The sequence below is a fragment of the Vidua chalybeata genome, chromosome 1 (genome assembly GCF_026979565.1).
Source record: "Vidua chalybeata isolate OUT-0048 chromosome 1, bVidCha1 merged haplotype, whole genome shotgun sequence".
NCBI lineage: Eukaryota > Metazoa > Chordata > Aves > Passeriformes > Viduidae > Vidua > Vidua chalybeata.
This window is the reverse complement of record NC_071530.1, coordinates 4,273,888-4,288,973: the sequence shown is the minus strand read 5'-3', so window position 1 is coordinate 4,288,973 and position 15,086 is coordinate 4,273,888. Positions and strand designations below refer to the sequence as shown.

At 47.2% G+C, this 15,086-nt stretch overlaps 1 long non-coding RNA gene across 1 annotated transcript; it reads left to right on the top strand.

Moving 5' to 3' along the window:
- The first annotated feature begins 11,031 nt into the window (after positions 1 to 11,031).
- On the top strand, positions 11,032 to 12,633 carry LOC128799906 (uncharacterized). The gene is made up of 3 exons (XR_008434860.1): positions 11,032 to 11,124; positions 11,870 to 11,927; positions 12,551 to 12,633. It is a non-coding gene; the product is annotated as an uncharacterized LOC128799906 (long non-coding RNA).
- Positions 12,634 to 15,086: the final 2,453 nt, after the last annotated feature.

The window sequence follows — 15,086 nt, the reverse complement described above, 5'->3', positions numbered from 1 at the left end:
CTCCCACGGGCTAGATTGTGCTTGTATAAGGCTTTCCTTCTTGGCTTTTTGTGGTGATTTATGTTTCCTTGCAGTGTGTTATTTTGCCATAAGTTATGCCTTTGTGCTGTAGCACATCCCCTGGTAAGCAACTAGACAAAGCAGGAACCTTTTGTTTTTTTGTCTGCAGTGACTGGAAGGAGGCTTTTCTCCATATGTCCTAGAATTTATTGGGGGCTGATAAAAGGAAAATTTCCAAGTCCTCATGCTCAGTGAGAAACAGGAACATCAACTCCTGGTCCAGGGAATAAGGAGTTCTCAGTACAAAGAGGCCACTCTCTGGGTATTAGAGGAATCCACCCACTGTTCTCCAGAATGAACCTTAGAAGTAAAAAAGGAAATATTCTGTGTTTTTATTGACACATTACACCATGCTACTTCACACTTGATTGCTGCACTTGTTCATCACCAAGGTCTCCAAACCAGATCCTGATTCTTCAGCATCCAACAGCTGAGCTCACAATGCAAGGAGCAAAGGAGAGTTACAGAATCATGGAATGGTTTGGGTTGGAAGGGACCTTAAAGATCATCTCATTCCACTCCCCTGCCATGCACAGGGACACCTTCCACTATCCCAGATTGCTCCAAGCCCCATCCAACATGGCCTTGGGCACTTCCAGGGATCCAGGGGCAGCCACAGCTTCTCTGGGCACCCTGTGCCAGGGCCTCCCCACCCTCATTGGGAAGAACTTATTCCTAATATCCAGCCTAAATCTCCCCTCTTTCAGTTTAAAGTCATTAACCTTTGTCCTATCCCTACACGCCCTTGATTTGGGTTGAAGGAGATCTCAGGGGTCACCTTACCCAAAGCCTGCTCAAAGCAGTGGACAGCTCTGAGGTTACTCTGAATGGCTCAGGGCCTCAGCACTGAAACTGCTCAGCCAGCTGACAAGGGTGTCTGCGATTCCCACAACTATTTTTTATTGTTTAAATCATCTGAGGATTAAGAAATAGCTTATCTTTTAATTAAGAATCAGCTTCATTTCAGATTGCAGCATGATTTAATTTATTCAGAGCGTTCCTAGAGTTAATTGGCACCAACCCATCCACAATGGCACTTTCTGTCTTGGTGCATTTCCCAGTCTCCTCCACTCTGTGGTCTGTGCAGCCCAGATAGCACAGATACATGAAAGAAAGAGGAGATCAGTGGTGCCTTGAGGCTGCTTCTTGCACCCTGAACTCACATTGACTTCAAAGGAATTGGATGGGCTGCTGCAAGCTGAGGTACTTCACAAAAGGACACCTGGAGTCAACAGAGAGTGAAGAACATCCACACAAGTTGGTTCATGGCCCATCTAGCTCTTATCCTGTGTCTACCAGGGGCTCAAGAGTCAAGGAACGGAGCAGAGGATCAAGAGCTTAGACCAGAGTGTGAGAGCAGGGAAAACATATTACTGCCTTGAGGAATAGCCCTGGGTTCCCTTTGTGGCTCTTGGACTTCCAGAAATGCTGTCCCTGCATTTAACAGCCCTTCAGGAATTTCTATCCCATGCCTTAGCTGAATATTGTTTTCAAAACCTGTAAATGTTTTATGTTTTGCACTCACTCCGTGATCAAAACGTGCTGCCACCTCACAGAGGCAGCACGAGCTGCAGGGGAAAGGAGACTGAGGCATTTTATTGGATGTGGGAGCTGGGGTCACTGCACAGTTAAATCTGTCAGCACAGGGTGGCCAGCAGGTCATTCCCTTCCACTGGAAAACACTGAGCAGAAATTGCTGCAGAAATCAGTGACAACAGAAACCAACACTGAGCAGCTTGGGAAGGTGAGGACCCAGGAGACAGCACAAACACTCAAGGGTTTAGATGTTGTAACCCCAGATTTATGCTGGCAGCAGGGAAATCCAGTGCTGAAGAGCTACAAAGATGGTCATGGAATCAGATCTCACTTTTCAGCAGGAACTGGATGATTTCATTCTGTCCTAAGTAAACCAAGTTCCCATGCAATGTGAAGAGAGTGACCTGGTGAGGTCCTGGCACAGGTTGCCCAGAGAAGCTGTGGCTGCCCCTGGATCCCTGGAAGTGTCCAAAGCCAGGTTGGAGAGGGCTTGGAGCAACCTGGGATAGTGGAAGGTGTCCTGCCCATGGCAGGGGGGTGGAACAGAATGATCTTTAAGGTCCATTCCAACGCAGACCATGCTGTGACTGATAAAATGCCCTGAGTGCTTTCCCTTTTCCACGTTAGTTGCAGCAGGTTCAATTCAGGTTTAAGCTCCAGATTTGGCATCGTGCATGGGGGACCCATACAGACACGGAGATCTCTTGTTGCTGTGATACCCTGGAGTCTCTCTCCTGATGTCCCACCAAAACTCCAGGATGCTGGAGATGTTCTGCAGCCCTTGCACTGGGGGGATATTGCCCCAGCCCTGGCAGGGATATTGCAGATCCCTGGTGGCATCTTGGCTGCACCACTCTGCGTGAGCAGCAAAATCAAGCCCCCAAGTCTGGGGAGAGGATTTGCACAGGAGCAGCAGGGTTTGATCTCACCACTCTGGTGGCTGCTGGTTGCTTTGGATCCTCTGCCTTACCCAGGTGTGGGGCAAAAAGTGCATGTTCCAGGCTATTTGCATGGAGTGAACTCCTTTATTCACCACAACCTTGTGGAAGGATCACTGTCTGTGCAGCAGCCTGGGCACACCTGCTCCCCATGGGATGCACACAGGCTGGGGATGCTGCAGTGGCTCCAGCTGTGCACCTTCAACATCTGTCTCTCCATACATTTGTCTATCTCATCTTTTTTTTTTTTTTTAATTTTGTATGACTTCACACATCAAGGCAGAGTGATGAGGTGATGCTGTGGTGAATCCAAGCACACTGGTTTTAAAACCCAAATAATTTCTTAATTCTTTTAATAATATTTAATATTTTATATTAAATTCTATTAATTATTTAGACTTTTTATTAATTTTTAACCCTGAAGCAAATGGACAGGCCTTGGTGGGGATGAGGATCTCTTCCAGTGCTGGTATCATTTTATACGAGCTGTAAGTGCTTTGATGGCCTGATTTAAACCATTAATACCATTAAGTATTTAATTAAGAAAGTGAATAATTAATTATATATGTTCATACAATAGTAGTCATGATAATACTATTGCTAATGAGCAATAATTAACGATAGGTTGTATTTGGAGAGGCAGTAACAGGAGTGACACCACTGGGATCAGGAATGTGCTCTGGGAATGGTCACGGGCACTGATCAGTCCTGGCTGTCCCTGAGGAGGGAACAGAGAAACCTTCCTGACACTGCATCCAGCCTTTCTTCACCTTCCTCACCTTGGCATCACCTTTAAGGACTGTGGACTTGGGAGGGATCCTGGTTTGGGCAGAGCAGGTGTTGGGAGCAGGAGGTGGACCTGAATATTCCAGGGTTCCTGCACCTTCTCCTGTTGTGCAGCTGGGTCTGTCTCCCTTCTCCCCATCCCTCACCAAGCTCAAACACACATCTGTGCTCCCCACAGCAGAGCTGAGAGAAACTTAACAAGAAACACTTATCCACTGTTGTGCACCTTGTGTCGGGCACTGCAACAACATATAAATAATAAAAAAAAAAATAAAAATATGCCAGCTCCCTCCCCAAGTACAGGAGTGGTGAGTCTTGCCAGGGACTGGTTGTCACCAGTCACTGATTGTCACTGTGTGTGTGTGTGCTAACACAAGCTGCTCCTCTCCGAGCTGAGGGCTATAAATAAGAATTAAATAATGGTAGCTGCAGCAGGGAAGATGATGGCAGTGTTATTGTGATAGATATCCATGCTGGACCCTTTGTGGGCTGTGGGATGAAATGTGAGCTTTCTACGCAGTCAGGAACAGCCCAGAGAGCGTTTGGAAAATTCCAGGGGAAAAACTGATTTGATTTTTGGCCTTCCTCAGGGAGGAAACTCACAGGACATATTTTCCTGGCTGTGGGAGTAGCCTGTGAGAGGGGTAACATGTTCTCCATACGTACGTCCCCGTCTCACTTTGCATCCTCAGGAATGCAAGGTTAGCAGGAAAACGCAGCTGGGAATCTGTAATGAAAAATTCTGCCGACTCTTCAAAGAGCATCTCTGATCTCTTTCACAGGCGTGCTCATCTTGCACAGAGATGCTGCTGACGTGAGGGGCTCCATCTCTGAGAGCTGCAGGACCACACTCCAAATGGAGAAGTGCTGGACCTGGGGGAAGAGGCTGTTGGGAGGGGAGAGATGTGGAGAAGTGTGGTGCCAGTGGGACAGGGCATTGCTGGGGTTGGTCACAGTGTTTTGGGGTGTTGCACCTGAGTGACAGTCATGCCTGCTTCATCCGTCTGTCCATCCATCATCCATCCATCCATCCATCCATCCATCCATCCATCCATCCATCCCTCCATCATCCATCCATCCATCCATCCCTCCATCATCCATCCATCCATCCATCCCATCCATCATCCATCCATCCATCCATCCATCCATCCATCCATCCATCCATCATCCATCCATCATCCATCCATCCATCCATCCATCATCCATCCATCTGTCCATCCATCATCCATCCATCCATCCATCATCCATCCATCCATCCATCCATCATCCATCCATCTGTCCATCCATCATCCATCCATCATCCATCCATCCATCCATCATCCATCCATCCATCCATCATCCATCCATCATCCATCCATCCATCCATCCATCCATCCATCCATCCATCCATCATCCATCCATCCATCCATCATCCATCCATCATCCATCCATCCATCCATCATCCATCCATCATCCATCCATCATCCATCCATCATCCATCCATCCATCCATCCATCCATCATCCATCCATCCATCCATCCATCCATCCATCATCCATCCATCTGTCCATCCATCATCCATCCATCATCCATCCATCCATCCATCCATCCATCCATCCATCATCCATCCATCCATCCATCATCCATCCATCATCCATCCATCCATCCATCCATCCATCCATCCATCATCCATCCATCCATCCATCCATCCATCCATCCATCATCCATCCATCCATCCATCCATCCATCCATCCATCATCCATCCATCCATCCATCCATCCATCATCCATCCATCCCTCCATCATCCATCCATCATCCATCCATCCATCCATCCATCCCTCCATCCATCATCCATCCATCTATCCATCCATCCATCCATCCATCATCCATCCATCCATCCATCATCCATCCATCCATCCATCCATCCATCCATCCATCCACCCATCATCCATCCCTCCATCCATCCATCCATCCATCCATCCATCATCCATCCATCTATCCATCCATCCATCCATCCATCCATCCACCCATCATCCATCCCTCCATCCATCCATCCATCCATCCATCATCCATCCATCCATCCATCCATCCATCATCCATCCATCCATCCATCCATCATCCACCCATCATCCATCCCTCCATCCATCCATCCATCCATCCATCCATCCATCCATCCATCCATCCATCCATCCATCCCTGCAGCCCCAGCACGGTGCAGTAACCCCTTCCCAGAGGCTCTCAATGACTTGTGCTGTGCTTTTTAACCTCTGCAGTTTTCTCTTTTCAATTCCTCTGAAGTTTTCTCCCTCTTCCATTATCCAGTGGCCAAGGTCGCTGCTCAGAACAGTCAGGATGGGAGAGGAGAAGGCAGGAACTGGCAAGATAAAGTTTTTCCAAGGACTCCTCCCTCTTGCTGCCTACTCAGAGCCTCTGTGTTGAACCAGCAGAGGTTTTTTTTTTGTCCCTTCTCCTTTCCCCAGAGGCTGTCCCAGGACAGCTCTGCTCTGGGAGTCAGAAACCTTCCTGTAACCACTCAGTCTCATGGACTCACTTTCAGCTCTTTTGCCCTCAATTCTGCTCTGCCTGATCTTTCGTGTTTACCCCTGAGATAAATGTGCAGACAGCAGCTGCATCCCATCCCAGCTCCCATTTCATCAGACTGAGCAAGCTTGGGGAGCTCTTTTTGTGGGGCAGAAGGTTCATGGATCAAAGGCTTTGCTTTCACTTGCACCAGACAATTTTCCCTAAGAGCAGATTTGTCTTGATATTATTTACATCCCTCATGAGAGGGGAAAAATAATGGAATGTCCTTAGTCCTGGTGATGCCAACCCCACACACAGAAATTGTGGGGTTTTTTTTTCAAATTAATTGAAAAGGAAGATCCATCATGGCATCAAGGCTTGTGGAAAAAAAACTTGTGTGTTTTTTTTTTTTTTTTTTGCATGAGCAATCCCATTTGTGGACTGGTGCTAAGAGAGCTGCTGGAGGATGAGGGCTTTCAAAAGTTAATTGATTAGAGGAAAATCCCACCTCCTTAACAGTTATTTAGACTCATTTCATATTTTGCAGCTATTACATAGTTATAAAGTAGCTGATAGAAAAGCCCCTGTATTACAGATGGAAAACTATTTCTCATTAAAAGATCAAAGTCCCAGTTTGCATATTTGAGCACCTTTATCAATAAATCGCATGCCAGGATAAGAAATTTCAGTGTCAGCTTTCTACTTCCAGACCAACAAGACTAACAACTACTCAAAAGCAGAGAATTTAATTTTAATTAGATTTTCAATTATTTTTAGTACAATATGGATATTGACAGTTAATATTCTGTTCAGCTCTGTCATTTAACCAACCTTTTCAAAGAGATAACCCCTGGCTCGGATCAGCTGCGGATGGTCACCCTTAGGAGCATTTCTTCACTAAATAGGAGCTTATTTCACTGAGAAGTTACGCTCCTGTGGTGACAATCCATCATTGCTCACAGGACTGGTGTTGTCAGTAAAACCTTATTTACTGCTCCCCTGACCAAATAAAAGCTTCCCAAGTGGGCATGAATACACATGTCTCTAGAGAAAATGAGAGACCTTGGCTTCTGGGAACAGCTCAGCCAACCTTCCAAAAGTCTGAAAACACTCTTTACAGGCTAGTGCTGCTGCACAAAATAAATCCAGCCCAGAGAACTCCCTTGATCTGCCAACTGCACCCACAAAGTGCCAGCACAGTTGGACTCAATGATCTCAGAAGTATTCTCCAACCTTAATGATACTGGGATTCTAAGAAAGTCAGTGAAAACTATGCAAGGGTGACCTTCTCTGGAAGGAGGAAATGAGGAAATTTCTTGATCTCCAAGGCTTGGGGAGGGAGAGCTTTTTGAGCTCAGCTCTGGGTCAAGCCTGGATAAGATGCTGCAAAGAGACAATTCCATTTCTCACGATTTTGTCCGGAGTCTCAGGCTGCCATGCTGGTGGTGGGAAGTCCAGAACAGGCCCTGAGAATTTCACTTTTGACTTTCACAAAGGTCTCATTTTTTTCCTTTATGTTTTTACAAAACTCCAGTCACAAGTCTATGAGGGTGTGAGAATCACAGGTTTCCATTTTCAGCTGAAGGGCTCTAAATGTGACCTTTAGGCATACAAGCACACATGAAACTAAGAAGAAGTCACAATTACTAATTTAATATCTCAGACTGAGGACTGGCCCTTGAATTTTGTCTGCTCAAGGCCAGCAAAGCTGCTGAGGGAAGTTAATTTTTATCCTCCCTGTGGAGTGTTCTGATGGTCAGGAGATGTGAGGTGGCTCACCAGCCACCTATCTGCATGTCTGTGATATAAATGCTTGTACTGAGAGAGGGTCACAACCCATCCCTGGCTTTCTGGTGCCATTTGAGGTGGCCCAGGATGTCCCACCTGGCCTCCACCAGGCCAGAATGGCACATATCTTCTGCAAGTCCCAGGCCAGGCTTGTCAGCCCCTTGTCCTGTGTGCTCTGGAGCTTTTCAGTACCACTGGCTGCTTATGTTAAAGACTGAATTATTCTTCCATGTCAGGCTCAGCCTGCTCAGCCCGCAGCTGACAGGGACAATCCCCTGTCCCGTGTCTTGCTGTGCCCACCCAGCCTCTCAGGACTGAGCATGAGCAAAGAAGCACTTAACTGGTGCTGAGGAATCTCTGTGAGCCAAGCAGTGATGGTCTCCCATGGACTGGGGACATTTCATCCCAAATGCTGCCATCTCACACATCAAGAGCTGCACTCTCACCATCCTGTGTTCTCCAGGGGGAATCTGGGGAGTCCTCACTACCTTTACAGCCTCAGCAAGGAGGGCAGCTTGAGGGGGAGGGAGCACCAGGCATCCAGGGCAGTGCTGGAAAGCAGGTGGGGCTGAGCAGAGACAGATGAGCTCCAGCTTACCCAAACCAGTGGATCTGCAGCAGGAGTGGCTGATACAGCTGCTGTCCTCCCCAGCTTGGAGAGGGCAAAGCCCCTCTCACCACTCAGGCCACGAGAGAGATGTGAGGAGATGAAAAAAGGGAGCTAAACCCTCCATCCTTTGCAAGATCTGATCATCCTTTTCAGTTGCCCGACAGCTGTGAAACCTTCTCTTCCCTTCCCCATCACATTGTCCCGCTCACAATTACTTCATCAAATCAACTTCTTCTCCTCTCCTTTTCCTCCTGCAAGTTTCAAACTGCCCAACCCCACTCTGTGACAAATCTGCCTGAAACCACAGGTGCTGCTCCTGCGCCCCTGGCGCCCGGCCTGCCTGTTTCTATCGAGTGCTTTCTGTCCGACACATACATGTATACACAAATGTATATTTTTATGAGCCTCTATTTTCCTCACAGCACTATTTTCTTTCCACTGTCTTCGTTTTGCTCCCTCTCTGGCCTCATAGGGCCATTTGTCACTCTTTGGATGTTTTTTTTCTTTTATCAAGATGTTTTCTCCTGGAATGCTTCCCGCCAACGCAAGCTGCCTGGCCCATTAACTTCCAGAGTTCAGCTGACAGCCTGGACTCCAAGGCCCATTGCCTTGTGATACTGAGTGCTTCTGAGATGCAGGAATTAGCTGGTAAAATGACCCAGTCACATGCACAGTAGGAAGAAGAAATACAGTTTCAGGGTACAATAAGATAATAAATTTTGCAGCTGTGCTCAGATCCTTTTTTCCTCTCTCTCCCCCTCCTGCTTTTCACTCCTTCCTCTTGTGTGATAATCTGATAAATGGTTGTGGAAGTTTGACTATTTCTTAGCTGGAGGTTTATTGAAGCATTTGCTGCTGCAGAAAAATTGTGTTAAATTTCTCACAACACGCCAAAGCCTCCAATCCATTGTCATTCATGGAGATCGATCAGGCTTGTGCCCACACTATTGACAAGCAGAAAGACCTCTGGAATCTTTGTTTAAGCACTCAACTGGTGCCATGAATTATCTGTATTTAAATTAGCAAGCCTGCATTTGAGGATTCATTATGCTTCCCTGCTAATTGGGTCTTGCTAATGATCATTAAACCCACGTCCCCACCATCTTGTTAGCTGACAATTTAAAGGGATCATAAAAAGCAGCCAGCAGGGAGGCTGCACAATTCCAGAGGTTGTTAATGGCCCTGGAGCTGGTTCAGCTCTGAGCCCGTGGTTTGATGCCAGCTCAACATGTGTGTGTGTGTGTGTCACAGAAATAATTGCTGTGGCAGACACCACTGAAGGAGAGGGGACACGAGGTGATGGCTCCTCAGTCCTGAGGAGCAGAGGAATTGCTGCTGTGGATGCTCCAAGGTCCTCGTGCGTGGTTTACACACTGACAAAGCTGCAGGTGTCCTGGACTGAGGAGGTTCAGGCTAAGAGGCCTTGGTTAAGGGGATCTTTGTCATTGTCCACCACAAAATTAATTATTTATCTCCTCTGTCTTGCCCCCAGGGTAGGGGACATTGCTGTTAAAGTGCACAGTGGAGGCGTGTGGGGGTTTGAAGGCCCAAACCTGACGGAGAGCCCAGATGGGAGCTCGGATGGTGATGGATGACCCTGTCTCCTCTGGGGAAGCATTTTCCTACAGCTAATGCAGCTGATCCAACCTTCCATGGGCCATCCTGCACTTCTGTGGGCCACCACCCCCTGCTCAGCCTCTTCCCAAGATGAAATTCTGCCTCTGTGCTTCCTTAGCAGGGCTGAGGGTTGTGACCTGCACCCGCCTTTGTAAGGGGAGAAAACAGGCAGGGCTTGAACAGGAGGAGTTTGAATTTTGAGCACTGGTAAAGAAAACCAGGCTGGGTTTGAACAGGAGCAGTTTGAATTTTGAGCACTGGTAAAGAAAACCAGGCTGGGTTTGAACAAGAGCAGTTTGAATTTTGAGCACTGGTAAAAAAAAAAAAAAACCAAAACAAAAAAAAAAAAACAGGCTGGGTTTGAACAAGAGAAATTTGAATTTTGAGCGGTGGTTGCTCCGCGTTTGTGCAACCATCGGGGTCTGACTGGGATTATCTCCTTCAGCACCTGGGTCCCAAAGGCCTGGGGCACTGCTGCAGCCTGCCAAGCCTCCTCCAGGTGGTCAGCCCTGACAGCTGATGCCATGAGAGCGCCAAGGGGGGAGGAAAGTAGACTTAGGTGGTTAAACCTCCCTCCACCCCGATGATTTAGTGATAATTACATATTGAAAAGCAAAACGAGCGGCTGTTTGCATAGCAACTGCAATGTAACTGCAGTGTAATTACAGTTCTGCCTCAGAGGGATTGCTGGCCCTTCAGAAAGCTCCTGTCCTGCCTCTGCTCCAATGTGCATCCCCACATGGGGAAGCAGGGGAAGGTGGCAGCAGTGGATGGATGGACAAACACACCTCAGGGTGTGAGATTCCAGAAATTTCTGGGGCTTTCACAAATACCTGAGCTGTACAAGGAGGGGTGCTGGAAGGACCCAGGAACACAGTGCTGGAGCACAAGTCCTGGGTTGTGGAAGGTCCCCCAGGGGAGGGTTGGAAAGAGGAGTAGATGAAGGTGCCCTGGTGTAGGTCAGACCACACACCAGCTGTTCCAGCCAGGGTTAAGGGGCAGACAGCCCACATTTAGGGCAGAAAGGCTCAGAAAATGTGTGTGTGGGTATGTGTGGTTTCTCTTTTTTGTTTGAGATTCCACGTGCTGGAAAGCCAAAGAACCAGGGCAGGAATGTCATAGAGCCATAGAATGTTTTGGGTTGGAAGGGACCTTTAAAGGCCATCTAGTCCAGTCTCTGGACCAGTCCCTCTAGTCCAGTCCAGACCATTTTCTGGTCTGGTTGAAGGACATCTTTCCACTGAAAACCCATCCCAGATGGGGCACACTTCAAATCCCTCAGGAATAGGTACAGGATAGGAACACTTCAGATCCCTTAGGAATAGGTACTTGAGCCTGAAAAAGCTATGGTACCCACTGAGCAAAACCCACAGACCAGGCTGAGATGGAGTGGTAATTGTTAATCCCCACAGAGCTTTCTGTGGATGAGTTTAGTTCCATATCCTCTTTAGAGCCAAATAACCATGTATGGATTCTCTCAAAAAGTAATGCATCTTTCTCTCTTTCTGCCAAATGAGTGATGAGTCAACCTGAAAGAGTCCCACATATTCCTAAACTTTTCTTAGGGTCTCAACACAGAATAAAGTGCCAAGGCACTTAAGCAGCAGCCTCCCCTTGACCTAAAGAGGGTCCCAAAAGCCTGAATATCCTCCTCTGTCAATCCTGAGCTGAATCTTTACCACCTTGGGGAATTCACAACTGGTATTAGGTGACAAATCTCAAGAGGTTTTAGGTGTCACAGCTTTAATAAAGCAAAAATGAGAAGCCCTGTGGGCTTGCAGGCACCTTGTACCCTTTCAGACCTCTTAGGGGACCAGAGATGTCCCCACAGTGGGTCTGGGGAGGAGCCACATGGGAAGCTGGTGCACAAGGGGGACATCTGCAAGCACAGTATGTTTGGGGACAGTTGGTTGAGGCCCTCGATTGTGCAGACTCTGTAGTCCTGGTTGTAATTTATCCCAGCCCAACACAGATGTTGAAAATAGGGCAGATGAATCATGCCCTAAAAGTGTCTGTTTCTGCTGACTACAAAGGGAGCCCAGGGTGACCGGCTCTGCTGGAAACGGCTGCGTTGTGGATACATGAGGTCAGGTGAGAGAAATCCCACATCTCCCACTGCTCCATCTCTGTTTCTTACCTGCAACAGTCACTTCTCAGGATAAAAGGCTATCCCAGGCTCCAGGGCTACCTAATCCTGCACTGAGCTGCTTAAATAAATGACAGCGGTCAGCTGAGTAGGAATTCCTGCAGGCTTGTTTGCAAAGTCAAAGTCAATTTTGGAGCAAGGCTGTTTTACTTTAGTGCAGTGGACGAAAATTCAGCAGAAATCTCAGAGCTGAATGAAAGGTTTTTAGTGCAGCCAACAGGAAGATGAGTGATGCAACTGTCCCACTCTTCCCAGTCTTTCTTACTCAGATTAAATTCAAACTATTGTATTCCACCCCAACAGTCTGCACTTCCCACAAGTTCTTGTGCTGACTTACACATACTTCCCTCATGAGAATTATTGTGGGGGTAATGGGAGGAATTTGGGTTCTTCTCTCTTCTCCACCCCAAACAATCCAGTCCTGTGCCTTCGCAGGAACAAGCAACTCATCTGAAAGCCTTCCATCAAACCGAGCCCTGGGCAAAAGCGTTGACAAAATTTAAATGTCATCAAATTAAACCCCAGGTAGACTGGTGGCAAAAATAATACATTTAAATGTCATCATTAGGTTTCATTGTTACCAACCTGCTAAGAGCTGCAGCATCTCTCACACTGGAATTTGCAAACTGAAGGAGACATCAATGAATTGGCTTCCTACGTCTTCTACGAGAGCATGTGGCTCAGAGTTTGTGTTGAAACCAATTAAATTTGTGGTGGAGAGCAGATTGAGTTTTGTTGGGTTTTTGGTTGGTTTGGGCTTTTTTTTTCCCCCCGTAGAAGGGAGGGGTTTGAAGAAGTAAAGAGGAGAAGCAGCAGCCAAGGCTGGTTTGACCACGCAGGCCTGACGGCAGCGCGGGCTGTGATGTACAGACTTGTGCAGTAGGAAAGGGACTGGAGCCACGGCAGAGCATCTGTCAGATGATAACTCGCAGTCATTTGCAATCTGTGCTGGAGGGAGACCAAGGGCCTGAGCCAACACTTCCAGCTATCCAGGCCTTGTCTCCGGGCCTTAACTCCATCTTCTTTACATCCCATAGAATGAGGCTCTCCTGCTGCTCTACTGTAGCACAGCAGTGACATCCAGGGGCCATTTCACTTGCCGTGGAGATCAGCCTGCTGATATGCAAGAGCATGTGTACCTCAGCCAAAAACCCACTGAAGGCGCTTGGAAAGATCCCCATCAACGTCAACAACTTCTGATCCATCTGTTTGCCTCCATGGTTTTTAGCAGTTAGCAAAAGAAGGGCCCTTGTGCTCCATTACCTTTGTTGCTACCTTTTTGGCTGAGTAATCTAAGAAAAATCTCCCCGTGCCAGCCTTCTGTTCAACACACAAAGTGACTTAGTGTGCTGTGATTCACCCAGTCCCCCAGATCTCCCCAAAACCATGACCTATAGCAATAACAGGAGGTCCACCCACATCTCTGGGTCCATAGTGGCATAACCTCAAGCTTTTGCACCAAAACCCAGCCATTCTACTCCTCCAAAGCTGGGGTCAGCCAATTACTGAGCCAAAGGCCACCTGAATGAGTGAGCAGTTGGCATGAAAATGCTGCCAAGCTTTAGCTATGTTGGATCTAGGAGGTCATCTGAACCTCGTGGGGGAAACCTGACCTCTGCACAGCTGGTTCAGATCTCTCACTTGGATTTAATCTGAATTTCCCAGACTCCATCTCATTACAACTTTCCTTGATGCCATTTCCAGGGCTTATACCTGCACAGATGTTGATAACCTGCAGTAAAGTCACTTCATTTTTCCCTTGGATATGTTTTGCTCTCTCTAAAGTAGGCTTCCAATGCCTAAAATCACTCTGGCAGGAATCTTTGCTGTTTCCTTAAGATCTTTTTTTGGACATGTGAACATCAGGACTAGACATAACTTTTCAGAAATGGTCTCACTAATGCTGTTTAGAGAGATAATATCAGTTCAGCACTCCCACTTCATATTTGCCGTCTGCACAGCCAAGGATTACTCCAACCTTCTTGGCTAAGGCATTGCTGGGAGTTCAAACACCAGCAATTGTCTACCAGGACCATTCCAGTTGGTTCTGAGTCACTGATTTCCAGGATGTATCCCCCCCTACACACATCCTCTAAGGTGTGACCCCCATCACTTGCTCCAAAACATTTGTCTTTTCCTGTGGCCACACCAAAATGAATTTTCAGTGGTTCCCACTTCAGCCAGAAGCACCTGCCTGCACAACCAGGCTGTGCCCATGCCTACTTGCCACCAATCTTGTTTTCATCTTCTCTGCAAATTTTACCTGCTTTGTGTTTGGGTTTTTCTTTTGCAAGTAAGGGGCTGCTGCTCTGTGGTGGTTATGGGATCATTCTCCAGCTATTTGCTCCTTGCATTTTTCTTCCTCCCACTTTTCTCTCAGCTTTCACTTCCCCTCCCATGCTTTTACTCCTTTTTGCTAACATCAGTTGGATCTGGTTTTGTTTTCTGAAGGTGGCTTGTTTGGCTCAAATCACTGGGCACGATGGCAGATGTTTGGGTTCGAGGGGAGGTGTAATGAAAGAGGATCACACTGAGAACATGCCCTGCATGTCTCTGCTCTGCCTAGACCAGATGTGCACCATGTGGCCCAACACAACAGTCATCAAGCACTGAAATTGAGAACATGAAAATATTCCTCAGAAAAGAAGTGCATAAAGCTACCAGAGGCGGCTCACCAAAAATCTCTTATTCTCAGCAAAAAGAGAGGTTTCCCATGGCCCAGTAACTGTTTTGATAACCCTTTCACTGGTCTAGCAGAATACTAATAAATAGGTAGCAAAAGAAATATTTTTCTACAGGCTTAACTACAGCAAGGCAAGCATTTTCTTAATTTTCATTTTTCTCCCTCTTCTTTTGGCCTTTCCTGGGTTGGGCAGGGCAGGCTGGAGAGGTGGACTAAGTGCTTACATTAAAGAACAAGTGGAGATTTTGCATTTATACACTCAATTTGTGGTTGGGGTGTACTGGGCAGTGAGAGAAGGAACTGGGTGGGGGGGGGGAGGAATTAAATTATCTCTGTAGATAACAGGTGTTATGTACCCAGCCTGAATGGAAACAGGTAACAAGAAATCTTTCACTGGAGCCATGCTAATGCACAAGCAGAA